Source organism: Canis lupus, chromosome 5, assembly GCF_048164855.1.
Source record: "Canis lupus baileyi chromosome 5, mCanLup2.hap1, whole genome shotgun sequence".
NCBI lineage: Eukaryota > Metazoa > Chordata > Mammalia > Carnivora > Canidae > Canis > Canis lupus.
Window position 1 is genome coordinate 37,865,577 of NC_132842.1, and position 13,988 is coordinate 37,879,564.

At 45.0% G+C, this 13,988-nt stretch overlaps 1 long non-coding RNA gene across 1 annotated transcript; it reads right to left on the bottom strand.

Moving 5' to 3' along the window:
• Positions 1 to 8,746: 8,746 nt before the first annotated feature.
• LOC140633570 (uncharacterized) lies at positions 8,747 to 12,205 on the bottom strand. The gene is made up of 3 exons (XR_012031151.1): positions 11,307 to 12,205; positions 10,050 to 10,198; positions 8,747 to 9,050 (listed from the first exon to the last, which is right to left on the bottom strand). It is a non-coding gene; the product is annotated as an uncharacterized lncRNA (long non-coding RNA).
• Between the last annotated feature and the right edge of the window lie 1,783 nt (positions 12,206 to 13,988).

Here is a 13,988-nt window from a genome sequence, read left to right on the forward strand (position 1 = left end):
AGGATCATGACCTGAGCCAAAGGCAGACACTCAACCACCGAGCCACCTAGGTACCCCTCCTTTGTAATCTTTATTTTTTTACTTTTTATTTTTTTAAATTATTTATTTATTTATTCATGAGAGACACAGAGAGAAAGAGAGAGGCAGAGACACAGGCAGAGGGAGAAGCAGGCTCCACACAGGGACCCCGATGTGGGACTCGATCCCAGGACTCCAGGACCACACCCCGGGCCAAAGGCAGGGGCTCAACCACTGAGCCACCCAGGGATCCCCCTGTAATCTTCAAAATACAAGTCCCAACTGAAACAAACAAACAAAAAAACCCTATCTTTTGTTTTTAAAAAACCAAAAATTATTAAAACCTGATAGTGACTTCTAAGTGTGCATAATCCTTCCATCTTCATGGAATCTACTGATATTTTTCTAACCATTTCTTTCTCTATCAATCAAATCACTAAGGAAAATATTAGAGGACAAAGGAAAGAACACAAGAAAGATGTATCTCTCTCTAGATTTTGGAAATCATCATTTATTAATGATCTTGTTGTATTTCACTCAACCTACATTTTTCAGTTGTATCCAAAAGAATTTATGAGGCTTTCACAAAGGCCTTGAACTAATTCACACTTTTGTGATAGTAATTCTATCAAAGAGGAAGTCCAGTGAACTTGCTCTTTGTGAATCTCTGCTGGCTTCTGGACCACAGTTTTCTTTTCTAGATGCTTGTAAGTCACTAGTTTATTAATATAATAAAGAATTTTACCCAGGGTGGGTGCCTGGGTATCTCAATTGGTTAAGCATCTGTCTTTGGCTCAGGTCATGATCTCAGGGTTCTGGGATTGAGCTCCCTGTCTGTCAGGGAGCCTGCTTCTCCCCATCCTCTGCCCCTCCCCACTCCCTCACTCTCCGTCCCCTGCTCATGCTCTCTTTCAAATAAATTTAAAAAAAATTTTTTTTTTGCCCAGGACCAACAATGTATTCATTGGCTTCAGTTTGATGAGTATAAATACTTAATAAATTCTTTTTTAATATTAAAAAAAGATATGTCTTAATATGATAATTGTGAGGACTGAACAAAAGAATGTAGTAGTACTACATGTGTAGTATGTAAAGTGCCTTCTAAGTGGCAGGGTACATAAGTGTTCAGTAAATTCATTCTTTCATTCATTCATCCAACACACTTTTATTAAGCACCCACCATGAGCCAAGCATGTCCTTGACATTAGGAATATAGTGGTTAAAAAGACAACCTCCTTGCCTTCTCATAGAGTTTACATTCTAGTGGGCAAGACAGACAGTAAAAAAGTAACTAAAAACGTATACATAATATAAGAGCAGGTGGTGATGAAATGTAAAATAGGTTGAGGGGAGGTGGGAGGTTGAAGTAGGGACTGTTCTAGAGAGGGAGGTGAGGTAGGCCTTTCTGAAGAAGTGAACAAGCAAAATCCTGAATGAAGTAAGGGAATGTGGTATGCAGATATTTGGACAAAGAGCTTTATAGACCAAGGAATCAGCAAATGCAAAGACCCTGAGGCAGAACATGCTTGTTCTTATGCCATGTGGGAGGAAGAAGTGAGTATAGGAAGGAGAGTCAGAGGAGATCTAGTCAGGGACAGATCCTAGGGAACCCTATTCGCCTCAGACAGTGTTTTAAATTGGCCTTTAGATACTGTTTTAAATGAAATGATAAGGTAGTAGAGAGATTGTGAGCAGAGGGATGACTTCTGATTTTATGTTAGGAGTTAGTTGGTCCATGCCTTCTAGTAACACTCAATCTAGTGGGAAGAAATGATTCTTAAAAAGCTAGCATGATTAGTGAAATGACAGAAAAATCATTATACCAGAATTTACTATGTGCTGGGCACTCTTACCTAATTTAATCTTCACATGAGGCAGGTACTATTATTCTCCCTCTTGTTTAGATGCAGACACTGAAGCACAAAGAAATGAAATAACCTGACTAAGGCCACCCAACTGCTCAGTGTTCTCAGTAAATTCCCTCTGGCCACTGTGTCAAGAATCATCTAACTTGTAGGGGCTGCAAGGGACGGCAGGGAGCCGTGATAGGAAGCGGGTGCAATAATAAGATGAGAGAGAGGATGATGGGTAGCTTGGATGATGATGGCGGTGGTGACAAGAGATGAGATCCTGGATACATCTGAATGTAAACCAATACGATTTGCTGCTGGATCAGATGTGGGGTGGGAAGTAAAGAGAGAAGCCAAGAACGAGCCCAAGATTTTTGGGCTGAGCTATTGGGTAAATTAAATATTTACTGAGATAGAGGAAAGCTGCAAGGAAGGAGAGCAGGTTAGGAGAGAGTCATAACTTAGGCTTGTTTAAAACCTGTAAATTAGTTGGATGAAACTGGTCACTCTTTCCATGCTTTTATTGTAGTTGAGGGGCATCTTTAGTTAAAATAGTTAAAAATTGCTTTTCAGTCAGGTCCTTCCCCATCCCTTCCCTGCACCCCCCACCCCTAACTCCACCCCGAGGTTCCAGAGAGAGGCTATCCTTGTGTGACCTTCTCACATTGTTTTTACACCTTTAACTTTGTTTTGGCAGCTTTGACCTGAAGAGAACAGTTTCACCTCAACTTGTACTGGGGTCAAGGGGAGGCATCCTGCCTTGAACTCTCTCCCTGGCTCCCTCCCCACATCACCACCCCAGAAGCACTTTTTTGAATGTAGATTATCATCCCCCTGGTCCCAGGAAAGGTCCAGGTGGGTTGGGGGCCTGTGCTGGGAAGTGTGAAGTCTCTCTCCCCAGCCAGAGGAAGCCTTGGTGATTCAGTGAGCTGAGGTGCTATCCTTAGGAAGGAAAATAGCACACAGCAGGGAGATCTTTATCTGAACCATTTGTCTGCCTCCCCCCTGCCCCCTGTGAAGGGCTTCCCTGGGGGCTCACAGCCTCTTCCTGCTCTTGCCAAGTGAAGGGGGTGACTGAGTTGTAAAAACTGCCAACCCCCCTCATCTTAGCCATGCTTTATTTGGGCAGTTCTTACAGATTCCTCTTTGACTTTCTTTTATGGGGTGTGTGTATGTACATGTGTGTGTGTGTGTGTGTGTGTGTGTGTGTGTGTGTTGTAGGGACCTGGCTCGGGGAGAGCCTCCCACGAAAGACCTTTTCTTTATCCCATCGCTCAAACCTCAAATTTCTCACTGGGCTTTCAGCTCAAACATCACTTCCTCAGAGCAGTCTTCTCTGACCACTATGTGGGTCTTTCTCCACCAGGTCACCAGATTTCCCTGTAGCACTTTTCACTCACTAAAATAGTGGAGATTCACTGACCTTCCACCAGAAGAGGAATCTGCTCTGTCTGTCCCTCCTTTCCCCTCAGGACTTCCCAGGCACCTCAGACACCACACCTCCCGGTGTCTCTCTCTGGATCTGAGTGAGCTCTCTTCATCTCTCCCCCTGCCCATGTCTCTGCGATCTCTCTCTTCCTGTCCGTCTCTCTGTTTCTCTATTTCTTTCTCCCTCTTTCTTTCTTCTTCCTTGTCTCCCACTCATCCTCTCTCTCCTTGTTCTGGACTTCTTTATTGTGTTTTTACCTCATGGTAACTGTTGTATGTATGTACTCTTGCTGACCCCTAATAGGGGTCCATGTGAGATTGGTCATCCTTGTGCCCATTTTTCAGATGGGGAAATGGAGGCTCATGCTGACTTTGAGACTTGTCTGTTCTCACAACCGGTGTATGGTCCAGCCAGGATTTGAACCCAAGTCTTCTGATGCTTATGCCCTATGTTTGGCCATGGTTCTGACAGAAAACAAATGCTATCTTCTGAGGACATGCTAATCTGCATCCTGCTGCTCCAACAGATGAAGATAAGGCTGTGAAGACCAAGAGGGTGCCTGGATGGTTGGGCTTTTGAGGTCAAACCTTGCAGTTGCCCCTTATGCACACTCTGCCCCTTGGAGTAATGGGGAGCATTAGAAAGAAAATGGGTCAACCTCCACCACAGTCTCCCAGGCAGTGTTCTCATTCATTCATTCATTCATTTATATTCATTCATTCATTCATTCATTCATGAGAGACACACAGAGAGAGGCAGAGGCAGGCAGAGGGGGAAGCAGGCTCTCTGCGGGGAGCCTGATACCTACAGGACCCAATCCCCCGACCTGGGATGACGCCCTGAGCCGTAGGCAGATGCCCAACCACTGAGCCACCCAGGTGTCCCTACCAGGCAGTGTTCTCAAGACAAGTCTGGGGCAGCTTTGGAAGTAGTTCCTCCCCAGCTTGCCTGACCTGGCAGGGAGAAGTTAATGTTGGAGAGCAGGTGAGAAGCATTCACCTGACACTGTGCTGCTGGCCCCGAGTGGGCTGGTGATCATTCTAAACAAGGCTGGCTCATTCACACCACTGAAGCCCAGAGAGGCAGGATGGAGACGGATTCTAGTTATTTATATCTACATCCCAGACCTCAGAAGGAAAATTCCCATACTTAGACATTCCTAGATGGCCCGCGACACAGGATATTTAAAGTAACAATGGGCCAAATTCTTGCTCACATTTTTGGCAGTGATCCAGACTGAAAGTCCACAAGAAAGACTTGGGCTGTGTAGCTTCAGCAGAGGGGGGAAAAAAGACTGTTTCTAATTCGGGATTTATTTAAGATCTGACTTCCCCCTTCCTTCCTGGAATTACAAGGAAAACATGATTTTGATTTCAGAGACAACATTCTGTGTAATCTACTTTGGAAGCTTTTAGGAGTTGTAACTCTGTGGGTACCCCACTTGAAAAGAGGGGATGTTAAATCAACTAATAGGATACACTTTGAAAAACAGTAGAACCCCTCCTACATTTATTTTTTTACTTGAGGGCGGAAATAGCTACTACCTACGGGCAGTCTAGTAGCCAAACTCTCTGAATGCTGATAACTGTATAGAACTGGACATAGGGACTCCTGGGTGGCTCAGCATGTGATCCTAGTCCCACATTGGGCTCCTTGTGGGGAGCCTGCTTCTCCCTCTGCCTATGTCTCCGCCTGTGTTTCTCATGAATAAATAAATAAAATGTATTTTTTAAAAAAAAAGAACTGGACATAGCCCTCCACAGAAGTTATTGACCCATTTAAGACCTAACATGGTAGAGCTGCCTGGCCGACTCAGTTGGTGGAGTGTGTGACCCTTGATCTTGGGGTTGTGGGTTCAAGCCCCACCTTCACTGTAGAGATTATTTAAAGATAAAAAAACAATCTATGGGGATCTGGATGCCTCAGTCAGTTAAATACCCGACTCTTGATTTTGGCTTGGGTCATGGTCTCAGGGTTAGGAGATTGAGCCCCATGTCAGGCTCTGTGCTCAGTGTACAATTGGCCTGAGAATCTCTCTCTCTCTGCACCTCCCTCTGTGCACATGTGTATGTGCTTTCTTTTTTTTTCTCTCTCTCTCTCAAATAAAATCTTTAAAAATACATATAAATAAATAAATGTTTAAAAAAAAGACAGGAAAATAAAAGACATGACATGGTAGCATTAGTTCCAAGGAACATCTCAGACTTGAAAATGATGACTTCTTGTACTTACAGTTGTTCAGAGGATTTATAGTTAAGATGACTTAAGGCCTCTCCCAAACTTCAGATCTTTCTAAATGCCAATCTTCTCAAGAAGTATAGAATGTATGAACTCTGTCAGCTAGGATGCCTTCGACTATAAGTCATGAAAATTATCCAGCTCAAACTGGCTTTAATTATAAGAAAGATGTGTTCCATTATGTGAAAGAAGTCTCCACGTATAGTGGCCTCAGGACTGGCTAATTAGGCAGCCCAGTGATGTCACAGTTTCCTGGGTCTCTCTCGATCTTCTCTCTGCCATCCGGCTTTGGGCTCTTACCCTCAGATCGGCTGCCTTCATGGTACTAAGATTGCAGTTCAGTGTCCCAAAGACACTACAGTGTGTTCCTTTCTTCCTTGTTTCTCATTTTATGGGTGAAGAAACTTCCTAGAAACTCCTAGATTTTTCCCTTGCCTATCATTAGTTGTCACTGTAATCTGTGTCCATGCAGAATCAGTCACTGGCAAGGGGACTGAGGCCAACATGATTTGATTATACTTCTTAGGGTTTATCTGTGACTAGAATTACTTTTCCCTTAGTCAAACAGTGAAGGGATGGACTCTGGAAGAAACCTGGGGCAGGTCAGGCAGGGTCTTATAGTCTTTGGTAAAGAGTTGGACTTGCATTGAGTACAATGGGAAGAAACTAAAGATTTAAGAAAATTATGTATTAAAAGACTTTTTATTTTGAAACAATTTTAGCTCTATGGAAGAGTTGCAAGAATAGTACAGAAAATTCCCTGTATTCTTCACCTAGCATCCCCTAATGTTAGCATCTTTCTCAACCATAGTATACTGATCAAAACTGGGAAATAAACATTGGTACAATACTATATAAATTTTATTTAATTTTTCCTTTTTTCCGCCATGTTGTATTTAGTTCTCATGTCTCTGCAATTTTTCAGTCTTGCTTTTCATTGCCTTGACACTTTTAAAAGAACACGAGTCAGGTATTTTGAAGCATGTCTCTCAATTTGGGTTTGTCTGCTGTTTTCTCGTGATTCCACTAGGCTATGGATTTGGGGGAAGAATAGGAGAGGTGAGGTGCCCTTGTTGTCACATGATTACAGGGAGTATATGACATCAGTGTAACTTATTACTGTTGATGGTTAACTTTGATCACTCGGTCAAGGTGGCGTCTGCCAGATTTTTCTCCGCTGTGATGTTATTGTTGTTCTCTTTCCATGCTCTGTTCTTGGGAGGCAAGCCACTAAGTCCAGCCCACATTCAAGGGTGGCGAGAAACTGGAGGGTTTTAAGAAGGGCAGTGACAGGGGCAACTGGATGGCTCGGTCAGTTAGGTGTCTGCCTTTGGCTCAGGTCATGATCCCAGAGTCCTGGGATCGAGTCCTGCATGGGGCTCCCTGTTCAGTGGGGAATCTGCTTCTCCCTCTACCCTCTACCCTCCCCCAATGCTCATGATCTTTCTTTCTTCTCTGTCTCTCTGAAATAAGAAGGGATTGGATAAATAAATGATGGTTATTGTGGAATACATTTCTCTAAATAGTACAGACCTGGAGCTGATGGCTCAGCGAAAGCTGTGTATGTTAAAGACAGCAGGCTTTCAGGTCCTCTCCTGTTTACTTTTGTGGTCATCTTTAAGGAGAATGTCATACCATCTAGGATTTTGTCCTTACTCAGAGATGTGCGACATGGCAAGTCTTCTGGGAAAAGAGGAACTTCCTGTACCCGAGGAAAAGCATCAGCAGGCTGCCCTGTGTGCAGCCCCACTCCTTGCACCCACCATACACACACTCACAGGCCAGCAGGGCTCCTGTTCTTGACCACTGGCCTCCTTGGGCAGGGCCAGCAGAGGGTGTGTGTCCTGTGGTCCAGGTGAGGTTTGTGGCTGGATGTGGAAAGCAGAGCTATCACAAGGGGAGGTGGGAACAGGAATGGTAAGGCTGTAAAATGAAATGCCATGCAACACCACCTATTAAACACAAGAGTGTGGAGCTGTAGAGATGTGGAAGGAAGTCCATCCATGTGTGCTGTGTGGAAGAGTTTTCTGCAGTGTGATCCCACATACGGCTTGAAAGTTGGAAGGATAGTCTCTGCACCCTCATTGTTGAACAAATGAATGGTATACTCCAAAATGTCAAACCGAAGCTGGGAATATGGTAGGGGATTTTTTTTTCTGTTGTTTTCCTTTTGGCAAATGTCATGTTATTTTTTAAAAATATATTCGACTCTTTAAAATATTTTTGAAAAATTAAGTGCCGCCTTGATTCTTGTTCCTGAAGCTATTCAATAATAATTTTTCTTATGCTGGCCTGGTCTAAGTAGTTTATGTTCGCTATTGACTGTTAACAAACACTTCTGGTAACCATACCTGTTCTAGAAAGGCCAGAAGAACCAAGTGGCATAAGTTCCTAAACTGGCTTCTTCTTTTTCCCTTTGGAGATATCCCGTCTCAGGCAAATGGTGAAGGGAGCTCAGGGCTAGGAATTTACCAGATTCGTTTTTGCAAATTACTAGCCCCAGATACCTTCACAGTCCATGAGTGATTCTACAGCAGTATAGCCAGGCCGTCTTAGTTCACAGCTAGGGCTCAGGCCTCCCCCATTCTCCTCTTCAACCACCCCCAGTTGGCTGCCTAGATACCATGTTGATGCCTCTTCCCAGTGTCCATGGGTGGGCACACAGGTAGGAAGGCAGGAGTTCAGGAGTCAGGCCTGTGTGACCTTGGGCACATGACTTTAACTTCTTGAGCCTCAGTTTCTTCATCTGTAAAATGGGGGAAATAAAAGTACTAATTTGGAGTAAGGATTACAGGAAAAATGGGTAAAAAAGCACTTGATTGGTATGGTGCTAGGCATGTGATAAATACTAGAATGTCAACTGTATTAAGATGGAAACTGGTCTTATTCATATCATTATGATTATGAGATGGTACAACCTCTCACATGGCTAGCTTTAGGACAGAAAGTCTGAGGCCATTGTTCATCCCCTCCCACCCCTTTTTAAGTACGTTCCACTCTGGTGGAGCCCAGCCTGGGGCTAGAACTCACAACCCTGAGATCAAGACTGAGCTGAGATCAAGAGGGATGCTTAGCTGACTGAGCCATCTAGGCGCCCCTTGTTCATTCCTTTTTAACCGTCCTCTCAGGGTATCATTAATTGATTACTACACTTGACAAATATTTATTGACTGCCCCTCGTGTGCCAGATGCTGTGCTGGAAGCTTCCCAGAGGATGTGGGATATATTGAAAAATTGATCCGCTGGATGCTCAGGGCAGTGGGTGCAGCTTGAGAGGAGAGAGCCCCTGGATGCTAGAGTGCTGCTGCCCATCACTGGCAAGATACCTCATTGGTTTACCTGAGTGGACCATTTCTGTGTGTGCTGTGACAAAGACCAGGTAGCACGGAAGTCACGAAAACAAGAGGCCAAGTTTATCACCCTCACAGAACACGTCCTCTAGTGGGGATGAGACATGTCATAAACAAATAGACAGGTGGTCAGGTCGCTGCATACTGCAGAAGTGGCAGGAAGAACTAAGTAAAGATCAGAGAAAGAGAGTCAGGGTAGGACAAAGTGGGCTGCTTACTGAGGGTATCATTACAGTCAAGGCCACTTTTGGGGAATTTTTTGTGGGAGACACTATAGATTGGCTCATAAATACTTGAAAACAATAAACTGTTCCTCAGAGAGAAAACCCAGTTCCTATTCGTTTTATAGCTAACCTGTTGGGTGACCTTGGATAAGCCACTCAGGGTCTCCCATTCCCATCTATTTATCAGAGATGGGTGGCTTGAACCAGGGATTCTTCACATTTTAGGAGGGGCACATGCCCCTCTGAGAGACTAAGTGTCTCTCAGACAAAAAAGCACAAACATAGAGAAATTTGTCTAACAATGTCAACGGGCTCCCTTTAAACTCCCCAAATCCTATGCTCCATGAGCCTAGATGTCCTTTCTGGGATTGACTCTGTTACCTGTGTCTGAGTGACATGCCTGCAGGGTGGGCAGCCTTAGGAAGCCCTCTAGATGTGGTTTGGGATATGATTTGGGTTAAAGTGCCAAGGAGGCCAATCAGACTTGACACCAGCCAGCTTCAGGAGTGGACAGCCAGGCAAGTAGTATTTAAAAAAAGAGAGAGAAAAGCAGGCTGGACTAAGGGACACCATGGTACAAACATGACCCATTCCAGTGGGCACTTAAACCAACGGGAACTGGGCAGTAGAATGGGAGGGGATGCTGTGGGAAAAGTAAGGGGACCCTGCCCAGTTTGGAAAGGGCAGTTACCTTTCAGTTCCAGCCAGTTGTACCATGGGGAGGGAGGCTCAGAGGCACCAATTATTTTTATTTTTCTAGAGAAGTCTTATATCTGAGTTTGGAGACCTTATTTTTCAAGTGATAGCCAACAGTTATTGAAAAGACTTGGACGAGCAGTTTGTGATTTCCTCCCTCTATGGTCCAGGCTGCTGGTAAGATGGAGAAACTGAGGCTTAAGAATAAATACCAAAAAAAAAAAAAAAAAAAAAGAATAGATACCTAAATTCCTCTATTCCGTGTCCTCCCACATGAGCTCCGTTTTCGTCTCCGATAGTAGTAACAGCATTTATCATTTATCGAGGTTGTGCACATCCACTATCTCATCCTCCAACTGCTACTGGCAGGGCAGGCATTCTCTCAAGGTCACACTAGTAAAGATGACAGAACAGAGACCTGAGCAGTAGGGACCCTATGGCTCAGTGCTCTTCTCACCACATCACAGTAAGAGTGGCCTGTGGAAGTGGTAATCACTATCAGAGAACCCCAAGCCTTGTGCCCACTCTGGGGACTAGCCCTGCCTGAATAGATACCTGTTCTCTAATCAGATTAGACCTGGCATCTCCAAGAGCTTTAGTAATCTGGGGCTGGCTGGAGCACTGCCTGGAAACCAACCAAGCAATAGCGGGGGAGGGTTGGGAGGAACACTGCTTCTAACATGGGCTCCTTCTACCCTTGTCCACCCTGACTGCTTTGGCTCCCTGATCTGTGCCCCCTCTCTTTACTCCAGGACTGGCACAAAGCATGTGACTTTGCTGAGATGTGCAGAAAGGGCTGGCCTATGCCCTTACCTGTGTAGGCATCTCTCCCCATGCAGCTGCTGTGGCCGCACCACCCATGAAGCCAGCAGAACACATTTGTGAATTACATGGGGCAACTTCTATCTTCCTCTTTCCCCTTTAAGAGTCTCATGCCTGGCCGCTACAGCCCAAATAATTCCATAGTCTGGGTAAGTATTTCCTCTTTTAATGGCAGAAGAAATCAGGAAGGCTAGCCAGGGGCCATGTTGGGAGGGTTCTTGTAAGGTCATGTGGGAAGGAGGATCCCTCCTGAGATCAGTCTGGAGAAGTGGCCTCAAAATTGAAGTATCATGCTGTGGTGAGGTAGTTAGACCAGAATTCATCTTTTAATTAGTCTATGTAATCTTGGTTAAAGATTACCTACTTTGCCACCTTGTACAGAAGCACCAGTGGAAGAAACCTTTCTGGGGACATAGGGAAGCATCCTAGAGGAGAGGATACTTGGGTTGCATTTGGAAGTTAGAATAAGATGGGCCCACCACTTATCAGCTGTGTAGCCTTGGGCAAATGTCTTAACCTCTCTGAGCTTCAGTGTTCTCATCTACAAGACTGATTGTGTCACCTAACTTGACTATCTTTAAGACTGTAGACGATAACGCAGCATCTTTGCTCCGATGCAGTATCTTTTGTAATGATTTCATAAGGTCACTTAACTCTTGTTACCCTGTTGAAAGCTTACCAGAAGACTGCAGGTATTCCAACTACTGATCTCAGAGTATCATCTGGAGCTCCATTATCTTGCTTTCTGGATGGCAAATTTTTCTGACCACTCCTTCCCTCACCATTCCCCAGGAAGGGGAGCCAGTCCTAGGTTTACCTGAGTCTCTTCGCCTAGAGAAAGGAAAAAGGCCAGACCCAAGGGAGAAGGTAGAGAGGAAGGGAACACCGGAGGGTTCCAAACCTTGCAACAGTTAAATGTTAATGTAGGTGTCGGCATAGGAAGTGTCTTCTAATGACAGAAGGAAACGAGGGAGTTTGTCAATCATCTCCTGCTTAACAGATACAGATGTATTCATAATTATCCCTTGCCTCGGGCCTTGAGGCCCAGGTGGGCTCCAGAAGGCCTGTGTTCCTGCCAGACAAGAGTCCTTAAGGAACATCATGTAGACAATTGGAATGCCATTTATCGTGCAAAACACAATAAAACCCTGAGCTCTCTTCCTGTCTTAGAGACCCATAAATTATGAAAATTATACCTGCCCCAGGCCATGGACATATTGTTTTATTAAAGTTCCGATGAATAAACTTCAGGCTCTTAAAAATGTCCTCTCGGCTTTCATCTAGCACACACCTCCAGCATGGAGCTGTATGCCTGGGTTCGTTTGATTACCTCACAAACATACTTTGGAAAATGGGGCTTATTTCTATTCCAAGCTCTGGGTTCAGCAGGCCGGAGGGGTCAGCTTGGGGTTTCCTGGCCATACAACAGAGTTGCCAAGGGGGTATCTTGAGGTTTGCCCCCACGTCCCCCTGAGCAGGGATACCAACCCTCCGCCTTTGTGGCAGGAGCACCAGGATGGTGGTGCCCTCTTAGGAGTGTGTGATTATCAGCGTGGAGGAGAAATTCTGCTTGTTCCTCATTTATTTATTTTTTTTTTAATTTTTTTTTTTAATTTATGATAGTCACAGAGAGAGAGAGGCAAAGACACAAGCAGAGGGAGAAGCAGGCTCTGTGCACCGGGAGCCTGATGTGGGATTCGATCCCGGGTCTCCAGGATCGCGCCCTGGGCCAAAGGCAGGCGCCAAACCGCTGCGCCACCCAGGGATCCCTGCTTGTTCCTCATTTAAAAACTCAATCACTTGGGAGCCTTTTTACTCTATCTTCTGCTTCTAACCCAAAGTGAGCTAGAAGTCTTCAATTCGGTTTTCCCCACCCACTCCCAACCATGTACTGGGCATGCAGGCACATCTCTGAACCTGTGTCTGCCACATAGAGTTCAATTCAGCAAATGCTAACCCTTATTATTACCTAAAGCCACTTCATTACTGGGAGCCCAGGGGACAAAGGGCCAGTCAGGGAGGCTAGTGTGGAACCTTTTCTCTGGACATCAAATTTAAAAAAAAACAAGTGCATGTTCCTTCAAACAGCATTTGGATTAGTGAGATCCTAAGCACCCAACACCCTGCATAGGTTTTTGTTGTCTTTATTCTCCAAACCCAAGAGATGAAGTAAAACCAAGGGCAGGTCCAACATCAGGAAAACCCAAGACCGAATCAAACCTGATATACAGCAATCAGGACTGAGAGGATTAAAAAAGTACCTTCAGTGTGACACTTACCTTGTCAGCACAGGGAAACTTTGGAGCACACATTACTCTTCACCCATCATTTGGGAATGGGACAGGTTATGTGGTCTGGCCAAGGAGGCTGGAACCTATCTTTTAAGTTAGAGAGCAGACAGGACAACACTGAGGATGAACATCCTTTGTGCCTTCTCAGGCATTGACTGGGGGGATCCTGGGAATGGGTCTGGCTCTCTCAAAGAGGAGCCTGAGGCTTTAACTAAGAATTGGAAGAGGCCAGAATTAGACTCCAGAAAAAGCAAGAACTGGAGCCAGGGCTCCTCATTTTCCCCTCCATCTCCCTTTCTGCCATCACTGTTGCTTGTGTGCCCATGCTTAATGGCAGCAGACAAAAAAAAAATAAAAAAATAAAAAAATTCAGTAATCACTCAATTCCTTTTCTTTCAGAAAACAAGAGGCATGTGTTCACATGTTCAAAATAAAGTTCCCCCAGGTACATAAACTGAAAAGTGGCCAGGTCTTTACCAGTTATTTTTGAGGGGTCAGGGTAGGGGCAGAGGAAACTCACGGAAGGTCCATTAGAAGGGCAAAGGTAAGGCACTAAATGGATGGAAGACTTCACAAGTCAAAGTAACTGCTTTTGTACAATATCCACTAACCTGATAAAAATAAGGAACCCATCAAGGGCTTTCTGTTTGCCTTCTTAAAGCACCTGTGTGTCTGTGTGTGCTGAAATCTGCTTTGGGGGCACCAGGGCTTACCAAGAGGAGTTGCAGAATTTTTCTAACCTGAGCAGGCACCTTCTCTGCCTCCCACTTTCCCTGTTTGAGTTTTGTCATCTGTCTGTTACAAAGACACTCCTGTGTAGGCGAGGAAGATGTAGCAGCCTGTGGCATAAGTCATCTATACAAGAAAGTGAGGCTTTCCTCTAGTGGGTAGGAGGGCGTCCCAGAGGCAGACCGAGGGACCACTGTGGCAGGAGGCCCCCTCTCTGCCCCCTTGTCCTGCCAGAGCCAGGGCCGCATTTCCCCTTGATGTGTGTTCTTTGACAAACTCATGCGGAGTCTTGCTGGGGGAGGATGTTGGGGATGTGAACACAAACACACGAGAAACAGCAG